This window comes from Tamandua tetradactyla, chromosome 8 (genome assembly GCF_023851605.1).
Source record: "Tamandua tetradactyla isolate mTamTet1 chromosome 8, mTamTet1.pri, whole genome shotgun sequence".
NCBI classification, from domain to species: Eukaryota; Metazoa; Chordata; class Mammalia; order Pilosa; family Myrmecophagidae; genus Tamandua; species Tamandua tetradactyla.
The window spans coordinates 82,752,210-82,774,909 of NC_135334.1; the positions used below are offsets into that span (position 1 = coordinate 82,752,210).

Below are 22,700 nucleotides of genomic sequence, written 5' to 3' on the forward strand. Positions count from 1 at the left end.
CCCAGCCCGACACGTGTCCCTGCACGCTCCCGGCCTATATAAGCCTGTGCGCTTCCTCAATAAAGCAGACGCCTTCCACTCACCCCTGAAGGTTGTCTCCTGAGTCGGTTCTTCGTGACTGTAAGGTGGAGAGCATTAACTCGTGCTTTAACGAAAGCTAGGAGGTGCTTAATTATACATGGGCCTATAGATATTAGGAGAAGGATGATGAAAAGGGGTCCCAGAATAGAAGAGATTAGGTGGTTAGCCATGGGGATTTGTAGAATAATTGTTGGTACCAGGTCTCTTGGGTGTCCCGCTCACGCCTGCAGATTGCAAGTCCTTCCCTGAGTTTGGTCATGGACTCCTTAATTATGCCTGAATGATCAGTGGTAGAAACAACATTCCTCGCCTAAGGCGGCACAGAGCCCTCCTTGCTTGAGGAAAAGCAGGTCTAAGCCTCTCCTGTTTTGGAGAACGACTTCTGATAGGGACGTAAGGGATTTTTCGAGGTGGGTGATGGAGCTTTCAATGTGGGTTAGGTCCTCGTCTACCGCAGCTCTTAAGCTGGAGAGGCCTTGTTGTTGAAGCGTCACAGAGGCGATGCCGGCGCCTAGGCCAGCTACACCGGAAAGAGAGGCAAGAGTAACAGCTGTGACTTAACTTCTCCCATTCTGGGTCTTCCATATTGAATAACCCTGATTATTCCGCCTTCTAAGCCTCATTCTTCCATATCTGAATTGTTAGAAATCTTCTTGCCCATGGGGTAAAGGAGCCTAAGGTCCATTTCTTTTCTAATGCTTTTTCTGAACTTGAACAAGACTACTGTGTTGGTTGGACCCTCTTTTTTATTTAGCAATTATGAAACTTCAAATGAACAGAATTACATAAGAGATTGTTTTGCAAGAGGCTTTTAAACTATATTCCTCCAGTTCCCAGTGGCCAAAAATAATTAAAAAAAGGAAAAATTTCCCCATTCACATGTTTTATCTCTTCTTCACAGTAACAAACAAAATAATTGCAATGGGCTATTTTAACCAGACATAAAAAAGATAAAAGGGGGGAAAGGGTAGAGAGGTACTTTTCTCCTCTACTCTCAAGAAAAAACAGCTACTGCTTGTGGACCCATACATCAGTATTCATATTGAGTATCAGACCATATAGGTTCCATGAACAAAAGTTTGAAAAATACCAATCTGGACACATGAACAACTAACTTTAACACAAGGGAGAATGACTACAATGCTAAATAAAGGTCGATACTGTGGGAACACAGAACAAGTGAATTAACTTGACTGGGACATCCAGGATCCAATACATATGACTATGAGGTCACAAATGAAAATTCGACAAATAGAAATTAAGAATGGATCATAACTGGTCTTTTTTTTACCACTATTTTCCCAGCCAGGGTAGACTACAAGCTGCTAAAATATTTGACACATCAAGAAATAGTAGATACTTGCCAAAAAGGTTTAGACATAAATTGGGTGTTGTTACCTGATCTACTGGTTAAATAGCATGTTTCTAATTCTTATTCTTCTAGGATCAGCAGTCAATATCCACATGACAGAAGACTCAACCCCATAGTGTTCTCAGTGCCCCATCACTAAATTCCACTCACTGTCCAAAATATCTACCTCTGCCTCCATTCAGATTCCCAAGGAGCCCAAGTGCTCTCATTTCCCAGCTCTACCCTGAATCTAGTACATGATTTCCTCACTTCTACAACACTATCTGGCATTATCAAAACATGGCCAAAATTGCCTTTAAATGCTTTGGAGAGGCAAAAGGGGAGGTGGCATTATTTCACATACACATATTTCATCTGCTTTGAAACAGATAAATTCCTGCTCATTGATCTTCTCATAAACAGATGGTGAAAGAACTGTCAAATATCTAAAGATTTTGAGATCCCTAGATAAATAATCTTCTCAAAATCTAGCCTACTATTTACTGTATCATTCTGTACTATATTTAGATTGTATGCAGAAAATAATTTTGCTCAAACGGGATATTCCATATAATCCAAAAAATTTGAGCATGGTAAAAGTGTACGGCTACCACTTAAATAGCTTCACTATTATCACAATGGCAGTTTTATCATTTTATTCAATAATTTATTTATTAATAGTTGTCAAACTCCTATTATGTGTAAGGAACTATGGGCCCTATGGAGGAAACAAAATAGTAAGATCCTTGACCTCAAGGAGATTTATATCTGAAAGGAAATCATATGACATATACACAGTTAATGTCAGTTGTGAAGCAGAAAACAAAGGTATAAAATGCAAGACAGAAAGAGCAAGATTTTCCATCTTGGGTAATCAAAAAGCTCTGATTTTTCATGTTATTCGAGATGTAGTGGAGAGGTTAGAGGGAACTGTCTGAAAATGTGGAGCTGTGTTCCAGTAGCCATGTTTCCAGACTGCATAATGATATGGCTTTCACAATGTGACTGTGTAATTGTGAAAACCTTGTGTCTGATGCTCCTTTTATCTACCTTGCCAACAGATGAGTAGAACATATGGAATAAAAATAAATAATAGGGGGAACAAATGTTAAAATAAAAAAAAAAAAGCTCTAATTTTTCAATCCAAAAACTTTGGCTTAATCATGTTTAATTGACAACCAATAGTTACTATATCTTTGAAGATAGAAATAAAATGTCTCAACAGGGCACTTAAGTAAAAATCTTACTTATGACTTGGGAAATCATTTTTAGCCCAAGGGAACAGGAAAGAAACTCCACGGGAAGTTAGAAAATGTGAAGAATGGATTTTAAGGTCCCAATAAACTCTAAAATCCAGTCACTACAGCATATTTCAGACATTAAATGCCTTAATCTGTTCAGAACTACATTAAAGGATAAGGGTTCAGTTACTAAATCTCATATTTTCTTGGAAAATATATAGAAAAAGACATTTTAAGATGAAAACCTTCTTTGTAACTATAGCTGACTTCCATCCTATAATTTTATATGTGTGTAGTAATGTTTCTTTTCCAAATTTTCAATAAAATGAACACTTCAAACAAAATCTTTGGGCCTGAAAATAAACCCAAACAAATTAGGGATGGAACTAAAATAAACATATTATTCATCAAGCACTTTCTAGTTGGTCCTGCAGCTAATAATAAATGTGTTTCAATATCCCATAACTTCAAATGATTGCAAAATAATATTTTAAATAATGCCCTCAAAATAAATGAATATATCAATAACTCTAAGATAAAAAAATAGAAATTCTACAAAATGATCAAAGCAAGCCGCTTATAAAGAATTATATGTTCACAAGATTCCTTTTGTACCACTATTACTGCAAATAAAGTTCCAGATTAAAGTATAGATCTTCTTTTTTAAATAGATGATGCTCATAGATAAAATATGCTGATGATTTTCACAATAGTCTTCTATGGGACCAGCAGTAATCACACATCTACAAATTTTGATCCTGGACTGCCTCAGATATAGCACCACCTATTTCACTATTTTTTACTCCTACTGTGTCTTAAAATTTCTCAGGATATTTAGTATATTCAGGATCCCCACATTTAGAACTGAGTTACTTTTCATATCAGATTTATCACAGACCTGTTATTTTAGCCCAAATTGGAGAAAAAAAATGAAATTATACAAATGATTGAAATTCACATCATACATATACATATATATACATATTCCTTCATTTTTAAATGATAGATGATCCTTTAATTTTAAAGCAGTAGCCTTATGAGTAATGATACATACAAGTTGCTAATGTACACTATTACTATCTTTTGCCACTCACCCAAGACTACTTACCAAGGTGAGGAAGAAATCTTTAGCCATCATGGAGAGCCAATGGGGTTAACTGCTCTACAGCTTCTGCTCATCAGGGAAATCAAGAACCCTGTGGCTTCACTTCTGTCCACCCTATATCTGACTCTTCTTTCATCTCAAAACAGTCAATTCTACCTAATATTAACCCTACAATGGAGGGAAAATAATGGCAATCCAGGGAGGTGAGTGTTGGCCAATTCCTGAAGAAACACTATAGGCTGAGTAGGATGTTTCTGATACCCTCATGGGATTAGGAGGATAAGCACTGGAGTTTAAAGCTCACCAAGGATGAGTTCTTCAGGAAGCCTCATAGCTTTGAGGTACAACTGTGGAGGACTTGCAAGCTACAGTAGTATACAAGTATCAAATCCTCACAGTCCCTAAAATTGTACTGACATGATTCTGGACTGGCCATTCCTGAGATACTAACAGAAACAAATACAATACTTTCCTGGAGGAAGATAACATTATCCTGGACCTCAGATTATTTTTACAATCATGTCTGCAAATGTAAAGCCTGTACACAATTTAAATTTTTAATAAACAGGCACTTAAATAGACAAGAGAAAAAGAATAAAACTAACAATATAAACTTACCCACCAAGGCTCCAGACATAAAAGTTATCAAATACAGATTTTAAATAACTATCAAAGAAAGGAAAATTTTGTAGAAAGGGACAAGACTGATAAAGAAAAAAACAAAGAACCAAACAAATAACTAGTATCACAAATGAAAAAGAGGCCATATCTATAGCTTCTATAGACACTGAAAAACTATTAAAAGGAAAGATGGAGCAGACAGCAAAAAAGGAAGCCCCTACGCCTCACAAAACTGAAGGCAAAGAAAAGCTTTGAAACCAAGAAGGCAGTACTGAATGGTGTCCACAGCCACAAAAAAAAATAAAAGGGAAGATCCACACATCACAAACCTTCCCACAGCCCAAGATGTTACATCTCTGAAGGTAGCCCCAATATCCTAAGACAAATCCCCCCAGGACCACTGCCATCACCCAAGTTCCTGCTGAGCACTGAGTTTGCCGTGAAGAAAATCAAAGACAACACTGTTGTGTTCACTGTGGATATCAAGGCCAAGAGGCACCAGATCAAACAGGCTCTGAAGAAGCTCTATGGTACTGACAGGGCCAAGGTCAATACCTTGATCAGACCTGGTAAAGAGAAGGCATATATGTTCTATGGCTCTTGACTATGATCCTTTGGATGTCTTGGATGTTTGTGAACAAAACTGGGGACATCTAAACTGAGTTTAACTGGCTAATTCCAAATATAAATTTGTCCACCATAAAAAAGACCAGTAAAAGAATATTACAAAAAGAGGCTTCTAGTAAATTAATTTGAAAATTCAGATGGAAAAGGAAACTTTCTAGAATAATATATAATAATATAGCTTATCAAAGCTGCTACAGGTATAGAAAATCTGACTAGTCTTATAATTTTTTAGAAATTCAATCTATAATTTAAAACTCCCCCCTCCACCCAAAAAAACACATCAGACACAAATTGTTTCATTAGTGAATTCAAGAAAACATTTAAGAAAGTAATAATGTCAATTTAGACAAACCCCTGAATAGAATAGAAAAAAGGAAGACACACATTAACTTGTTTTAGCAGATTGGTAAATTCTTGATAAGAATCACTTGAAACTTATTGTAAGAAAGGAAAATAAGTGACCAATCTCAGTTATGAAAGATGATGCAAAAATTTGAAACAAAACATTAACAAATTCAATCTAGGAATATATATAAAAAGGATAATACATCATGGCCATGCTGAATTTACACTAGGAATGAAAGGTTGGTTTAATATTTCAAATATCAATGTAACTGGCCACATTAAAAGAATGAAGAAGAATATAAAGCAATAATTTCAATAGAAACACAAAAAAAAGTTGAAAAAATCAGTATCCAGTCAAGGTTTAAAAAAAAAAAAAAGCTTACCAAACTGAGAATAGAGGCGAACTTCATTAATCTGATAAACTGCATCTACACAGAGCCTATAGAAAATGTTATACTTAATCATGAAGTTGAAAGCTTTCCATTTGAGACAAGATAAAAGACAGAGAAGTTCACTATCATCTGTATTCAATATCACAAGGAAGATCCTAAATAAGGCTACAAGAAAGAAAAGGTACAATATGTGAAAAGGGCAATAAAATACTACCATTAAAAACAACAAAATACTATCATTGTTCACCAGAGATGATTTTTATATAGAATATCAAAAAACAAAAAAAAGCAAAGACAAATTATTGATCTTTAAGTAAGTATAGCAAGATTACTGGGCACAAAGTCAATATTCAAAAAAATATTTAAAGAAGATATATAAATGGCCAATAAGAATATGGAAATATGCTCAATATCAGCTGGGGCTACAATACAAGATACAATATCTTGCTTGTATCTGCCACATTGTCCAGTGGCATTGGAGTTACAGAAATGAACAGCGTGATATTGGAGGTATCCTTAAAAGAATGAGTGGGATTTCGCATGCTGAGAGTTGAAAAGCATGGGAACAGCTTTTCCAGCAGGGAGGACAGCAGGTGCAAAGATGTACTTGGGACGCACTATAAGATTTGAATTCTATCACAGGCTGATTCACAGAGCAAAACTGTACTCATTCCAGATGTTTCTACTCCAAATATTAAAGGTTTATTACAGGAAGATCAAACCAAACCTTCTAATTCCCAGATCAGTACCACTCTCCCTCCTACAACTAGCACAGAGAAGAGGTGGAGCATCGCTGGCCCCTCATCCCTACCCTACTGCTTCTCTGTCCTAAGAGGAAGTTGACAACAATGAAGGCCCTAGCTTATGTGAGGAGGCTCTCCTCACTGAATAGCTGTCCATCCACAGCCAAAAACACTCTGGACAATAGAGATAACAGAGAACCAGACCATGACTGGACCACCAGCACCAGGAATGATGAGTCTGATGAGGCCTTGGAAGAAAACCACAGTTACATGGAAAGAGTCAGTGAACTCTATTAAGACCCCATCCTCAAATATGGAAGAGAAAGACAGCTATTTCTTTTTTTATCTTATTATTTTTGTTTATTGTACTGCTGTTGTTTACATCACATATTGCAAAAAAGGGAAGATTTTCCTTTTGGTTCAAAACAGGAAATGGCACAATGGTCTTTGTTCCAAATCAGTGGAATATCATCATCTAGACAAGAATGTTAATGAGGCAATGCCTTCTTTGAAGATTACCAATGATTATATTTTTAAAGCATTGTGATTTGAGTTTACTTATTATATTATTTTATTTGCTTGACTTTTTATATATTGTGCAGGTGTTTGCCATAGGCAATTGGAACTACAATGAAAGGTGGGTCTCTATTTTGCCTTGGTGTTTTAGAAAGTAAATATCACATAACAAGAAGTATATAATTTTTTATCTACACTTTTAGAACTGAATTCAATTCGGTATCCAAAATGTGGAGCTAAGCATTATATTTATTGTTCGTTTTTATTATTTTAGATTTCTTTATCATACTTCTTCTGTAAGTATTAATAATGCTACTTATTAAAATATTTTTATTGGCAAATCTTCACATACATACAGTCCATACATGGTGTACAATCAATGGCTCACAATATCATCACATAGTTGTGTATTCATCACTATGATAATTTTTAGAACATCTAGAACATCACTCTAGAAAGAGAAAAAAGAAAAAACTCATACATCTCATACCCCTTAATGCTACTTATAAAAGATCCCAAACTTGTAACTGAATTAGAAAATGTCTGGTATGGTATGTTTTTTTTTTTGTTTTTTTTGTTTTTTTTTTTTTTTTAAGGAAAGACAGAGAGAAGGAAGGAAGGATAGAAGGAAGGAAGGAAGGAAGAAAGGGAAACATCTTTAAACATTTTCTTGTTTTATTGTATTTTGTTTTTCCGTTTTTTTTGTTACATGGGCTGGGGCCGGGAATCGAACCGAGGTCCTCCGGCATAGCAGGCAAGCACTTTGCCCGCTGAGCCACCGCAGCCCGCCCTGGTATGGTATGTTTTGAGTGCACATTTCTTTGTGCTCCCAATTGTGCTCCCAAACTGTAATATACAAGGATATATCTGATAATGCTTTGCTTTTTTTTTTTTTCTTTTGCACGGGCAGGTACTGGGAATCAAAGCCAGGTCTCTGGCATGGCAGGTGAGAATTTTGCCACTGAGCCACTGTCACACCACCTGTTAATGCTTTGCCTTTAAGTAATATTTTTTTCTTCTCTCAGGAAAGCTACTTTGGATATTTTGGGTAATTTAAAATAATTTAAGATAATGATATTGTTCAAACTGACCACAGTTTTAGATAACACTTGAAATGTGCTTAGAAATTCTAGCAATAGAGATTTTGAAATATGCAGTGGATGTCAGTGAAATGCTGGAGATACCATAGTTTTGATTTGAAAAATTGAATTAAATTTAAAGGCAGAAATTGTGGTGAAATATTAAATATACATACAGTTGCTTTTAGGTAGCAACACTTGTAGCACAGGTTTCGCCAAGCTTTCAAGTAAGGGGCAAAGTTTAAAATTATATGAAACTTGTTCGTGTTATTATTTTATAATAAGTTTGAATAAATCTTAGAGGCCATTATTCACTTAAATAATACCATTTCTAGGTCTTTCAAATTAAAATTGTACCTGAATGAAATTGTTTGTATATATAAAAGATATATGTGTACACTGACCTTTTTATTTACAGTAACTGGAAATTATTTACTGCATGTCATTTTAGCTTATCCTTCAATCACAAATAATTGATCAATATGTAAATATGTGATCTGAACCATAGTTGACTTTCAAGGTCACTGTACAACATTTTAGAGAACATAACCCTTGCTATAGTTTAAACACCTACTCACAAAGCTCAGGGTGAATTAGTAGCAAGCACTTTGTATAGGGATAGAAGAAACATGGCAGCCCAACATTTCTCTCAGGCAGATATGTTACTGTCCTAATAAGGAAGGGAAGCACAATCGAAATACACCTCAACTATTGTACTGCAATTAATTCTTTCATCATATGAAATTGTATCATTTAAAATTTAAAAAAATAAATAGCAAAGAAACTCAACCATGTCATACAAAGGGATGGAAAAAAAATAAAAAATAAATGGCAAAGAGAAAATGTGCTCAATATCATTAGTTACAAGGGAAATACTAATTAAAAACACAGTAAAATAGCCTGATACACCCACGAGAATGGGTAAAATTTGAAAGACCGACAATACTCACTGTTACCAAGGATATGGAACAACCGGAACTCTCAAATTGATGGTGGAAATGTAAAGTTGGAAGATAGTTGGGCTATTTCTTATAAAGTCAAACACGTTTACATATTTTGAGAAGACAAGAGGACATACTATATGTTAATTTGTATGAAATTCTAGTACAGGCACTGCAGGTTGGAAACTTGATTAGATTATATCCACAGAAATGGGACAGGCCCAATTATGGGTATTAAACTTTGATTAGAGGGAGATGTGACTCCACCCATTCCACGTGGGTCTTGATCAGATTACTAGAGTCTTTAAAAGGGGGAACATTTTGGAGAGATGCCAGAAATGACAAAGCCTAGAGAAATAACAGAAGCCTCAGAGTCACAAGAGGCCACACAACCGGAGACCTTTGGAGATGAAGAAGGAAAATGCCCTTGGGGGAGCTTCATGAAACAGGAAGCCTGGAGAGAAAGCAGGCAGACAGTGCCATGTTCACTGTGTGCCTTTCTAGTTGAGAGAGAAATCTTGAACATCATCAGCCTTCTGGAACCAAGGTATCTTCCCCTGGATGCTTTAGATTAGACGTTTCTATAGCCTTGCTTTAATATTGGACATTTTCATGGACTTAGAACTATAAACTAGCAACTTAATAAATTTCCCTTTTTAAAAGCCATTCTCTTTCTGGTATATTGCTTTCCAGCAGCTAGCAAACTAGAACAAGCACCATTCAATGGACCTCACCAATGTGAGGCCTTGACTTCCTTGTAAGAGGATTCTGAGATGGGCTGAGTTACAGAAGACAAAAACATAATTACCAAAGAAAATAGGGCCATCCTTGACAAAACTAGCTCCTCCAATCCTACTGCTTCCAGATGTAACAAAGACTATTGAGCTTCACCTCAGCTCTGGATTGAGCATGTGGCCTTCTCCTAAGCTGAAAGTACTAGGCAGATGAGAAATAAATTGAAAGATGCTGTAACTGACTGGCCTATTAAGATCAGAAAGTTTATATCCACAGTCAGCTCTATGGATAAACCTTGGAATACCTAGAATAAGAGCTAATTTTCAGGTCTTCATTATTAATCTGCCTATTCTTTGAGGTCTTATCTTCCTAATTTGTTTCGTTAGTCCTGCAGAAGTTACCCTGCTTTCCTATTTACATAACTTAGCCCTTACCTACCTTTTTGATGTGTTGCTGCAAATCAGACTGGCTGCTCTTAAAAAGAATACAACCAGCCTATTTTGTGCCTAAGCCCACCAAAGATTTTGAACAGAGGCAACCCACACCTCATCCATCAGGACTTAATGTTCACAGCAGGATGAGCCAAACTGTACACTTCTTGACCAGCAGCTATTTTTTTTTTAAGTACAGAGTAGACTTCTATGGTTATATGTATTTGATCATTTGAAGCACCTGGGCCCTTTTCTACTGGATCTGGAAAGAGTACAGATTCAAAACACTGCTGAGTCCTCTTTTCTGCAATAATAGAGAGATGAGTCTGATTCACCAGTACTCAAAGAAATTACCAGTTCAAGTTAACAAAAGACTGGAACCCAAGAATGGTTTTCCACTGAACTTAAAATCTGCTCTTGACTCAAATAACTTCACAAAACTATTTACCAGTGGGGGCTAGTTGTCCTGCTTCACATCAGCAAGAGAGTTGAGCTGTTACACTTGTGACCAGTAAGTTTGCTTATATTTAAACTCTACTGTATTATCATTCAAAGTATGGATTACAGGCTTCCTGAGGACAGGACAAACTTATTTATCCCTCCTGGTGTCTACACAATACTTTTATTTATTATCAAGGAAGACATTATGCCAGTTATTACTATTCAACTTCATGAGCAAAGAATAAAGTTTTTCAATATTTGGTCTCATCACAGACATCACTTGTTTTTTGATAGTCTGGCATCCATTATTCCATGTGCTTGCAACAACTCCTTGGTATTTCTTGGAACCATCTTTCCCAAGTTTCAGTCCATGTGGTTTAGATGGAGGGATATGTAATTCAGACCTGATCATTCAGAACTGTTCATCTCTTTAACCATAGCAACTGATTAAGGAATGGTCATGTAATCCAAGTTGGTCCAGTGATATTCAACCCTACAAATTTACTGAACTGTGGAGAAGAAGCTCTCTTTGTTACCAGTACTAAACTTTGTAGCATGAAAAGCTAGAACAAATAGGACATATCACATGGAGTGAGCCAGTGAGAGAATAAGCCAGTACAAAGGAAAAAGCCAAAGGATGTAGAGATTTTTGCATTCCTGATGCCATCATGTGTTTCCCTGGATCCATCATGCCTGAAGCTAGGATATCTCCTGGACTTTTCAGTTATGTGAACCAATATATTCCCTTTTTTTGCTTAATTTAAAAAAAAAAAAAGAAAAAAAGGACTTCCGGGTCAAGATGGCAGCTTAACAATGTGCGCGTTTTAGTTCATCCTCCAGAACAACTACTAAATAACCAGAAACAGTACAGAACAGCTCCTGGGGCCACGTCAGTGACCAGACACACAGCATACCCCAATCCGGACCAGCTGGACTGGCTGCGAGCCCCCCCAGAACTGTGAGTTCCCAAAGCTGCAGCGGCCAGTACCCCTCCCCAACAGGCTGCTTCCCAGAGGGGAAAGGAAAGGGACTTTACCAGCAGCAGGGACTGAGCACAATCAAACACCAGAATTAATTAACAAATTCTGACTACCAAAAATAGGCCCCAAGCTTAGATGAACCTGGTCAAAATGGAGGTTGCTCATTTTTGCCCCGGTGCCAAGGGGACAGGGCTGATGGAAAAAGGAAAAAAAAAGAAGGAAACAGAGGTTTTTGTGGCTGTGTTTCTACAAAGGCTTGACTGCCTTTGGACATAGCAGAAGGACTTCTGCTATATCCAAAGGCTGCAACTGCCCCAGGCATAGGCAGGAGTGAGCTCTTTGGGGGGCTTGTCTGGAGCCTGTGCCTTCCCCAGGGGAGGGGTGAAGCCCAACTCAGGTGGAATCCCTCCCTCAGGGAATTCAGACACCAGGGCTTGGTAATTTGAAGGCATTAAAACCAGCCTACAACCTCTCCTCTGTCTCCACCACTCCCCAAGCAGGGAGCATCTGCCAAAGTTAAAGGTACAGCATCATCTTATGCTGGTGGGACCTGGAGGCAGACAAGCACCACATACTAGGCAGGATAAGAAAAACAAAGTCCAGAGACTTCACAGGAAAGTCTTTCAATGTGCTGAGTCTCACCCTCAGGGAAAACCAACGCAGGTGACTCTTTCCTCCTAATAGGAGGCCACTTTGGTCTGGGAAAATCCACCTGGGGTCTAAAATCCAACTAGTAGACCCTCCTAAGGGTCTACCATACAAGCGGGGCAAGAAACAAGAAAATAAGAACTGAAAAATTCTCTGTTAAGCAAAACTTAAGCTAGAGGTCCAGATAAAGCTGAACTGAATGGCAAAGAACAGATAGACAACAAATTCATCCAGCAAGAAAACCCTAGATAAAAGAAGTGAAAGCAAACTCCAGAATAAACTAATAAAGGTAATTAAATGCCTAGACACCAGCAAAAAATAACAAATCACACTAGGAAAATTGAACCAGTCAAAGGAACAAACCAACAATTCAAATGACATACAGGAGCTGAAACAATTATTCAGAATATACGAACAGACATGGAAAACCTCATCAAAAGACAAATCAACGAATTGACGGAGGATATAAAGAAAGGAAGGAATGAACAAAAAGAAGAAATTCAAAGTCTGAAAAAACAAATCACAGAACTTATGGGAATGAAAGGCAAGGTAGAAGAGATGAAAAAAACAATGGAAACCTACAATGGTAGATTTCAAGAGGCAGAACATAGGATTAGTGAACTGGAGGATGGAACATCTGAAATTCGGCAAGAAAAAGAAAATATAGGGAAAAATGGAAAAATATGAGCAGGGGCTCAGGGAATTGAAAGACAATATGAAGTGCAAGAATATACTTGTTGTGGGTGTCCCACAAGGAGAAGAGAAGGAATAAGTAGGAGAAAAACTAATGGAGGAAATTATCACTGAAAATTTCCCAACTCTTATGAAAGACTTAAAATTACAGATCCAAGACATGCAGTGTACCCCGAAGAGAATAGATCCAAATAGACATACTCCAAGACATTTACTAATCAGAATGTCAGAGGTCAAAGAGAAAGAGAGGATCTTGAAAGCAGCCAGAGAAAAGCAATCCATCACTTACAAGGGAAGCCCAATAAGACTATGGGCAGATCTCTCAGCAGAAACCATGGAGGCGAGAAGATAGTGGGATAATATATTTAAATTATTAAAAGAGAAAAACTGCCAACCAAGAATTCTATATCCAGCAAAATTATCCTTCGAAAATGTGGAAGAAATTAAAACATTTTCAGACAAAAAATCACTGAGAGAATTTGTGACCAAGAGACCAGCTCTGCAAGAAATACCAAAGGGAACACTAGAGACAGATACAAAGACAGAAGAGAGAGGTGTGGAGAAGAGTGTAGAAAGGAAGACTATGAGTAAAGGTAAAAAGAAGGAAAATTAGATATGACATATAAAATCCAGAAAGCTAAATAGTAGAAGAAAGTACTACCCATGCAGTAATAACACTGAATGTTAATGGATTAAACTCTCCAATCAAAAGACATAATCTGGCAAAACAGATTAAAAAACAGGATCCATCTATATGCTGTCTCTACTCAAAGGACACAAGGACAAGGACACAAATGGACATTTACACACCAATGTTTATAGCAGCATTATTAACAATTACCAAGAGATGGAAACAGCCAAAATGTCCATCACCAGAGAGTTGACTAAACAAACTGTGGCATATACATAAGATGGAATATTGTGCAGCTGTAAGACAGAATAAAGTTATGGAGTATGTAACAACATGAATGGACCTTAAGGACATTATGCTGAGTGTGATTAGCCAGAAACAAAAGGACAAATACTGTCTGATCTCACTGATATGAACTGACATTAGTGAATAAATTTGGAATATTTCCTTGGTAACAGGAGACCATCAGGAGATAGAAATACGGTAAGATATTGGGTAATTGGAACTGAAGGGATGCAGATTGTGCAACAGGACTGAATATAAAAACTCAGAAATGGACAGCACAATATTACCTCACTGTAATACAATCATGTTAAAACATTGAATGAAGCTGCATATGAGAATGATAGAGGGAGGAGGGCTGGGGCATAAATGAAATCACAAAGAAAGACAGACGATAAAGATTGAGATGGTATAATCTAGGAATGCCTAGAGTGTATAATGATAGTTACTAAATGTACAAATTAAAAAAATGTTTTTGCATGAGGAAGAAGAAAAGAATGTCATTACTGCAGTGTGCTGAAAATAGATGGTAATTAATATTTTAAAATTTCAACTTCTGTGTGAGACTAAAGCAAAAAATGTTTATTTGGTACAAATTTATACTTTGACTAGTGCACCTCCTAATATAACTTATGTAGATAGTTGGTTGAACACCTTAAGTACATGGAACTTTGTATAGGACATGAGATTTTGTTGGTTTGTCCAGGTGATGCCCTGATGAATCCCAGAGTGATTTGATCAGTGAGTGGAAAAGTATTTGCAAAGTCCCCTTCGGGGAATGGTGAGAACGGGGGAAAACTCTACTTCCCCAAGTTGAATTCTTGATGTTCTCACAAGCAGTGTGGGCAACCAAAGCTATAGGCTGAGCCCCCAACAAATGAAACTTAACCCCACAGGGGATAGGTCAAGCCTACTTAAATTAGGCCTAAGAGTCACCCCCAAGAGAACCTCTTTTGTTGCTCAGATGTGGCTTCTCTCTCCAGTCGACACAGCAAGCAAACTCAACACCCTCCCCCTGTCTACGTGGGACATGACTACCAGGGGTGTGGATCTTCCCGGCAACGTGGGACAGAAATCCCAGAATGAGCTGAGATTCAGCATCAAGGGATTGAGAAAAACTCTAGAATGAGCTGAGACCCAGCATCAAAGAATTGAGAAAACCTTCTCGACCAAAGGGGGAAGAGTGAAATGAGACAAAGTGTCAACAGCTGAGAGATTCCAAACAGAGGTAAAAGGTTATCCTGAGGTTATTCTTACTCATTAAGTAGATATCACCTTGTTAAGCAAGATGTAATGGAGAGGCTGGAGGGAACTGCCTGAAAATGTGGAGCTGTGTTCCAGTAGCCATGCTTCTTGATGAGGATTATATAATGATATAGCTTTCACAATGGGACTGTGTGATTGTGAAAACCTTGTGTCTGATGCTCCTTTTACCTACCTTGTCAACAGATGAGTAGAACATATGGAATAAAAATAAATAATAGGGGGAACAAATGTTAAAATAAATTTAGTTTGAAATGCTAGTGATCAATGAAAGGGAGGGTAAGGGGTATGGTATGTAAAATTTTTTTTCTGTTTTCGTTTTATTTTTCTGTTGTCTTTTTATTTCTTTTTCTGAATCGATGCAAATGTTCTAAGAATAATCATGATGATGAATATGCAACTACATGATGATACTGTGAATTGCTGAGTGTATGTGTTGGGAATGTTTGTGTTTCTTTCTTGTAATTTCTTTCAATTAATAAAAAATTAAAAAAATTTTAAAAAAAGAACCCAGACATAAAAAATACATACTTTAGGATTCTATATACATAAATTGGAAAAATAAAAAAGATTAAACTAAACTATAGAGTTTAGAAATATATGCCTAGCTGGCAAAAGACAAATCAAGGATTTGATTATAAAAACCAAAATAGAGATTTCCTCTGAGTGGGGAAGAAACCAGGTACAGCCTAGAGGATATGCATAGAACCTCTGTTCTTGTTGGGTTAGCTTTCTCAAAAAAAGAGAAAGCTAAGCCAAGGTTTTTTTCCCTGCTAGGCCAAAGGAAATTTGGGGGAGCAGTGGCAAAAGCCCCGGGACAAGAATCAGAAGAAAAAGAAATACTGTACAATACAAAAGTGAACCGTAATGTAAAACATGGACTATAGTTAATAGCGTATTATAATATTCTTTCATTGGTTGTAACAAATGTATCATACTAATGGAAGGTGTTAATAATAGCGAGAGGTCTATAGAAACTCTGTATTTCCTGCATGATTTTTCTGTAAAGAAACAACTTCTCTAATTAAAAAAAAAAAAATCAGTACACAGGGTTCCTAGAAAATGCTTGGTCCTGAGAGATCCACAGACCGCTGTGGTACACAGAAGGAAGTTGCCCCTACACACCCCACCAAGATTGTCCACATCCTATTCCCCAGAATCTGTAAACATGTTACCAGCAAAAGGGACTTTGTATATGTGATTAAGAATCTTGAAATAGAGAAATTATCCTAAGTCACCTGGGTGGGCCCAAAGTAATCAAAAACGTCCTTAAAGAGGAAGGTAAGAAGGTCAAAGGCAGCAGTAAGGGATGTGATGACAGAAAAAAGAGTGTTAGCATGATGCAGTATAAGAAAGACTTCATCAGCCACTGCTGGCTTTAAAGATAAAGGAAGAGGTCATTAGTTAAGAAATGAAGGTGGCCTCTAAAAGCTAGAAAAGACAAGGAAATGAATTAAGAAGAATTTCTTCATTCTTCCCTTACAGAAGGAACACACATCGGTCCACATCTTGATTTCAACCCACTGAAACTGATTTCAGACTTCTGACATCCCAAACTGTAAAATAATAACTGGGGTTTTATAAGCCACTAAATTTGTGGTAATGCTACAACAGTAATAGGAAAGAAGTAGAGCCCCCAAGAAAATAGGCAAAGCTGGACAAAATATGGACATCCTGGTGTTCCTGGTCCTAGGTGAGCTGGTGGATGTGAGAGCTCTAACGGTATACCTTGCCTGATTCTTAGGGTGCAATAGAGCCTTTTCATCTATGGAGATGAGAATGAGGCAGGCAGGCATCATGCAGTACTTTGGAATGGAATGAGAGTAAGTACTATGAGTGATAACTAAAGAATTAAGACCTAATGATAGTCTAAAACAAAAATTACTTAACTATTTAAAAACTCATAAATTTAGGTATTAGTAAAGACCAGGCACAGGGAGAAAGTAGAAGCAAAAGCATTTGTAAGTCTCCTGATAGGTAATAAGGAAGCAAAAGCACCCTAAAGTAAAAGCACAACTTTTAAGGGAAGGAGAGTGCTTTGATGGAAAAAATAATTTTGTTTCTTTATAGTCATGGAAAAATATGAGTTGCATATGTTGAAAAATGAGAGATTACCACCCCCAAGAAAAAAGAAAACGTTAACTATTTTTAATTTAGAAATGCTTTCCAAATATTTTGATTAAATGAAAATAAAATTGAAATTACTACCACTCCGGAAAACAATGAACAAAAAAATATTTCATAACAAAGCTATGGGTCACAGAGAGCAGTACTCACAAGAAATCTTACAGTTTGAATGCACGCTTACAGAGGGAAAAAAAAGAAAAGGAAATTAACCTAGTATTCACCTTTAGGAAGTAGAAAAGAACAATTAAATACCAGAAAGTAGGAAGAAAAATATGAATAAAGGCAAAGATGCAATTAATAAGACTTCCGGGGAAGATGGCGGCTTAGTAAGACACGCGGATCTTAGTTTCTCCTCCAGGACAGCTACTAGGGGAGTAGAAACGATACAGAACAGCTCCCAAAGCCACGACAGAGATAAAAAAGACAGCGTACCCCATCCTGGAATGGCTGGCTGAGAGAACCTTCTCTGGTTAGATCGCTGAGGGGCACGGGCTTCACCGGGCGGGGCAGCAAGTGGCCGGAGTCACTCCCTTCCCCCTCCCCGGGCCGGCGGGGAGAATTGGACAGGCGGTCCCCTCAAACCGCGGCGGCTGGTGCCCACACCACGTGCGGCCCCCCAGACCAACTGAGAAAATTGGATCGGAAATCCCCAGGCCGCAGAGAACGGTGACGGGGGGGGCCCTTCCAAACCCGTGACTCCCCGGGAACATGCACTCTCCCGGGCAGGTCGCTGCGGCTGGCGCCCTCCTGCCAAGCTTGGCGGCCCGGGCCGACTAGGAAATTCGGACGGGCACTTTCCCGGGCTGTGGCAGCTAGCGACCCTCCCCGCGTTCAGACCCCGGGCCGGCTGGCACTCTTCCAAGCCACTTCGGCTAGCGAACCTCCCGTACGGCGAGAGTTTTCCAAAGTTAAAGGACCCACAACACCTTTTACTGGTGGGACCCGCAGACAAACGTGTGCCACGAGCGCCACCTACTGGGCAGGATAAGAAAAACAGAACCCAGAGATTTCACAGAAAAATCTTACAACCCTGTTGGGTCCGACACCCAGGGAAATCTGACTAAATGCCCAGACGCCAGCAGCAGAAGATAACTGTCCACGCTCAGAAGATTGAGAATATGGCCCAGTCAAAGGAACAAACCAATAGTTCAAATGAGATACAAGAGCTGAGACAACTAATGGTGAATATACGAACAGAAATGGAAAACCTCTTCAAAAATGAAATCAATAAATTGAGGGAGGACATGAAGAGGACATGGGCTGAACATAAAGAAGAAATAGAAAAACTGAAAAAACAAATCACAGAACTTATGGAAGTGAAGGATAAAGTAGAAAAGATGGAAAAAACAATGGATACCTACAATGATAGATTTAAAGAGACAGAAGATAGAATTAGTGATTTGGAGGATGGAACATCTGAATTCCAAAAAGAAACAGAAAATATCGGGAAAAGACTGGAAAAATTTGAACACGGTATCAGGGAACTCAAGGACAATATGAACCGCACAAATATACGTGTTGTGGGTGTCCCAGAAGGAGAAGAGAAGGGAAAAGGAGGAGAAAAACTAATGGAATAAATTATCACTGAAAATTTCCCAACTCTTATGAAAGACCTAAATTTACAGATCCAAGAAGTGCAGCGCACCTCAAAGAGATTAGACCCAAATAGGCGTTCTCCAAGACACTAGTTAGAATGTCAGAGGTCAAAGAGAAAGAGAGGATCTTGAAAGCAGCAAGAGAAAAACAATCCATCACATACAAGGGAAACCCAATAAGACTATGTGTAGATTTCTCAGCAGAAACCATGGAAGCTAGAAGACAGTGGGAAGATATATTTAAATTACTAAAAGAGAAAAACTGCCAACCAAGACTTCTATATCCAGCAAAATTGTCCTTCAAAAATGAGGGAGAAATTAAAACATTCTCAGAAAAAAAGTCACTGAGAGAATTTGTGACCAAGAGACCAGCTCTGCAAGATATACTAAAGGGAGCACTAGAGTCAGATATGAAAAGACAGAAGAGAGAGGTATGGAGAAGAGTGTAGAAAGAAGGAAAATCAGATATGATATATATAATACAAAAGGCAAAATGTTAGAGGAAAATATTATCCAAACAGTAATACCACTAAATGTTAATGGACTAAATTCCCCAATCAAAAGACATAGATTGGCAGAATAGATTAAAAAGCAGGATCCTTCTATATGCTGTCTACAGGAAACACATCTTAGACACAAAGATAAACATAGGTTGAAAGTGAAAGGTTGGGAAAAGATATTTCATGCAAATAACAACCAGAAAAGAGCAGGAGTGGCTATACTAATATCCAACAAATTAGACTTCAAATGTAAAACAGTTAAAAGAGACAAAGAAGGACACTATCTACTAATAAAAGGAACAATTAAACAAGAAGACATAACAATCATAAATATTTACGCACCAAACCAGAATGCCCCAAAATACGTGAGGAATACACTGCAAACACTGAAAAGGGAAATAGACACAAATACCATAATAGTTGGAGACTTCAATTCCCCACTCTCATCAATGGACAGAACATCTAGACAGAGGATCAATAAAGAAATAGAGAATCTGAATATTACTATAAATGAGCTAGACTTAACAGACATTTATAGGACATTACATCCCACAACAGCAGGATACACCTTTTTCTCAAGTGCTCATGGAACATTCTCAAACATAGACCATATACTGGGTCACAAAGCAAGTCTTAACAAATATAAAAAGATTGAAATCATACACAACACTTTCTTGGATCATAAAGGAATGAAGTTGGAAATCAATAATAGACGGAGTGACAGAAAATTCACAAATACGTGGGGCTCAACAACACACTCTTAAACTACAAGTGGGTCAAAGAAGAAATTGCAAGGGAAATTAGTAAATACCTCGAGGCGAATGAAAATGAAAACACAACATATCAAAACCTATGGGATGCAGCAAAAGCAGTGCTAAGAGGGAAATTTATTGCCCTAAATGCGTATATCAGAAAAGAAGAAAAGGCAAAAAAGCAGCAATTAGCTGTCCACTTGGAAGAACTGGAGAAAGAACAGCAAACTAATCCTAAAGTAAACAAAAGGAAAGAAATAACAAAGATTAGAGCAGAAATAAATGAAATTGAAAACATGAAAACAATAGAGAAAATCAATAAGACCAGTAGTTGGTTCTATGCGAAAACCAATAAGATTGATGGGCCCTAAGCAAGACTGACAAAAAGAAGAAGCGAGAGGATGCAAATAAATAAGATCAGAAATGGAAGAGGAGACATAACCACTGACCTCACAGAAATAAAGGAAGAAATAACAGGATACTATGATCAACTTTACGCTACTAAATACAACAATTTAGATGAAATGGACAGGTTCCTGGAAAGACATGAACAACCAACTTTGACTCAAGAAGAAATAGAGACCTCAACAAACCAATCACAAGTAAAGAAATTGAATTAGTCATTCAAAAGCTTCCTAAAAAGAAAAGTCCTGGTCCAGACGGCTTCACATGTGAATTCTATCAAACATTCCAGAAAGAATTAGTACCAACTCTCCTCAAACTCTTCAAAAAAATCAAAGTGGAGGGAAAGCTACCTAATTCATTCTATGAAGCCAACATCACCCTCATACCAAAACCAGGCAAAGATATCACAAAAAAAGAAAACTACAGACCAATCTCTCTAATGAATATAGATGCAAAAATCCTCAATAAAATTCTAGCAAATCGTATCCAATAACACATTAAAAGAATTATACATCATGATCAAGTAGGATTCATCCCAGGTATGCAAGGATAGTTCAACATAAGAAAATCAATTAATGAAATACACCATATCAATAAATCAAAGCAGAAAAATCACATGATCATCTCAATTGATGCAGAGAAGGCATTCGACAAGATTCAACATCCTTTCCTGTTGAAAACACTTCAAAAGATAGGAATACAAGGGAACTTCCTTAAAATGATAGAGGGAATATATGAAAAACCCACAGCTAATATCATCCTCAATGGGGAAAAATTGAAAACTTTCCCCCTAAGATCAGGAAGAAGACAAGGATGTCCACTATCACCACTATTATTCAACACTGTGTTGGAGGTTCTAGCCAGAGAAATTAGACAAGAAAAAGAAATACAAGGCATCAAAATTGGAAAGGAAGAAGTAAAACTATCACTGTTTGCAGACGATATGATACTATACATCGAAAACCCGGAAAAAACCACAACAAAACTACTAGAGCTAATAAATGAGTACAGCAAAGTAGCAGGCTACAAGATCAACATTCAAAAATCTGTAGCATTTCTATACACTAGTAATGAACAAGCTGAGGGGGAAATCAAGAAACGAATCCCATTTACAATTGCAACTAAAAGAATAAAATACCTAGGAATAAATTTAACTAAAGAGACAAAAAACCTATATAAGGAAAACTATAAAAAACTGTTAAAAGAAATCACAGAAGACCTAAATAGATGGAAGGGCATACCGTGTTCATGGATTGGAAGACTAAATATAGTTAAGATATCAATCCTACCTAAATTGATTTACAGATTCAATGCAATACCAATCAAAATCCCAACAACTTATTTTTCAGAAATAGAAAAACCAATAAGCAAATATATCTGGAAGGGCAGGGTGCCCCGAATTGCTAAAAACATCTTGAGGAAAAAAAACGAAGCTGGAGGTCTTGCACTGCCTGACTTTAAGGCATATTATGAAGCCACAGTGGTCAAAACAGCATGGTATTGGCATAAAGATAGATATATCGACCGATGGAATCGAATAGAGTGCTCAGATATAGAACCTCTCATCTATGGACATTTGATCTTTGATAAGGCAGTCAAGCCAAGTCACCTGGGACAGAACAGTCTCTTCAATAAATGGTGCCTAGAAACTGGATATCCATATGCAAAAGAATGAAAGAAGACCCATATCTCACACCGTATACAAAAGTTAACTCAAAATGGATCAAAGATCTAAACATTAGGTCTAAGACCATAAAACAGTTAGAGGAAAATGTAGGGAGATATCTTATGAAACTTACAATTGGAGGCGGTTTTATGGACCTTACACCTAAAGCAAGAGCACTGAAGAAGGAAATAAATAAATGGAAGCTCCTCAAAATTAAACACTTTTGTGCATCAAAGAACTTCATCAAGAAAGTAGAAGGACAGCCTACACAATGGGAGACAATATTTGAAAATGACATATCAGATAAAGGTTTAGTATCCAGAATTTATAAAGAGATTGTTCAACTCAACAACAAAAAGACAGCCAACCCAATTACAAAATGGGAAAAAGACTTGAACAGACACCTACCAGAAGAGGAAATACAAATGGCCAAAAGGCACATGAAGAGATGCTCAATGTCCCTGGCCATTAGAGAAATGCAAATCAAAACCACAATGAGATATCATCTC

General features: G+C 37.4%; 1 protein-coding gene, 1 long non-coding RNA gene and 1 pseudogene across 22 annotated transcripts in view; 2 read left to right on the plus strand and 1 right to left on the minus strand.

The window, feature by feature from the left end:
- Positions 1–22,700, minus strand: part of STK33 (serine/threonine kinase 33) — a 401,742-nt gene that overhangs the window by 253,454 nt on the left and 125,588 nt on the right. Inside the window, exon 2 of one of the 18 annotated variants that reach the window (XM_077113901.1) lies at positions 8,680–8,771. The exons of 15 other annotated variants lie outside the window; for them this stretch is intronic. The gene's annotated coding sequence lies outside the window, so the exon portion shown is untranslated. Of the gene's footprint in view, positions 1–83; positions 804–8,679; positions 8,772–22,700 lie in introns of those variants that run through there. 2 more of the 18 variants (XM_077113906.1, XM_077113903.1) reach the window with 2 other exon arrangements.
- On the plus strand, positions 77–16,178 carry LOC143644647 (uncharacterized). Of its 4 annotated transcripts, none has more exons than XR_013156805.1 (5): positions 78–125; positions 3,773–3,981; positions 7,933–7,968; positions 14,867–15,111; positions 15,924–16,178. It is a non-coding gene; the product is annotated as an uncharacterized LOC143644647 (long non-coding RNA). The 4 variants fall into 4 exon arrangements; XR_013156804.1 differs by having other exon boundaries at positions 79–164; XR_013156806.1 differs by lacking the exons at positions 3,773–3,981; positions 7,933–7,968 and having other exon boundaries at positions 77–125.
- On the plus strand, positions 6,400–7,053 carry LOC143643922 (keratinocyte-associated transmembrane protein 2 pseudogene; annotated as a pseudogene).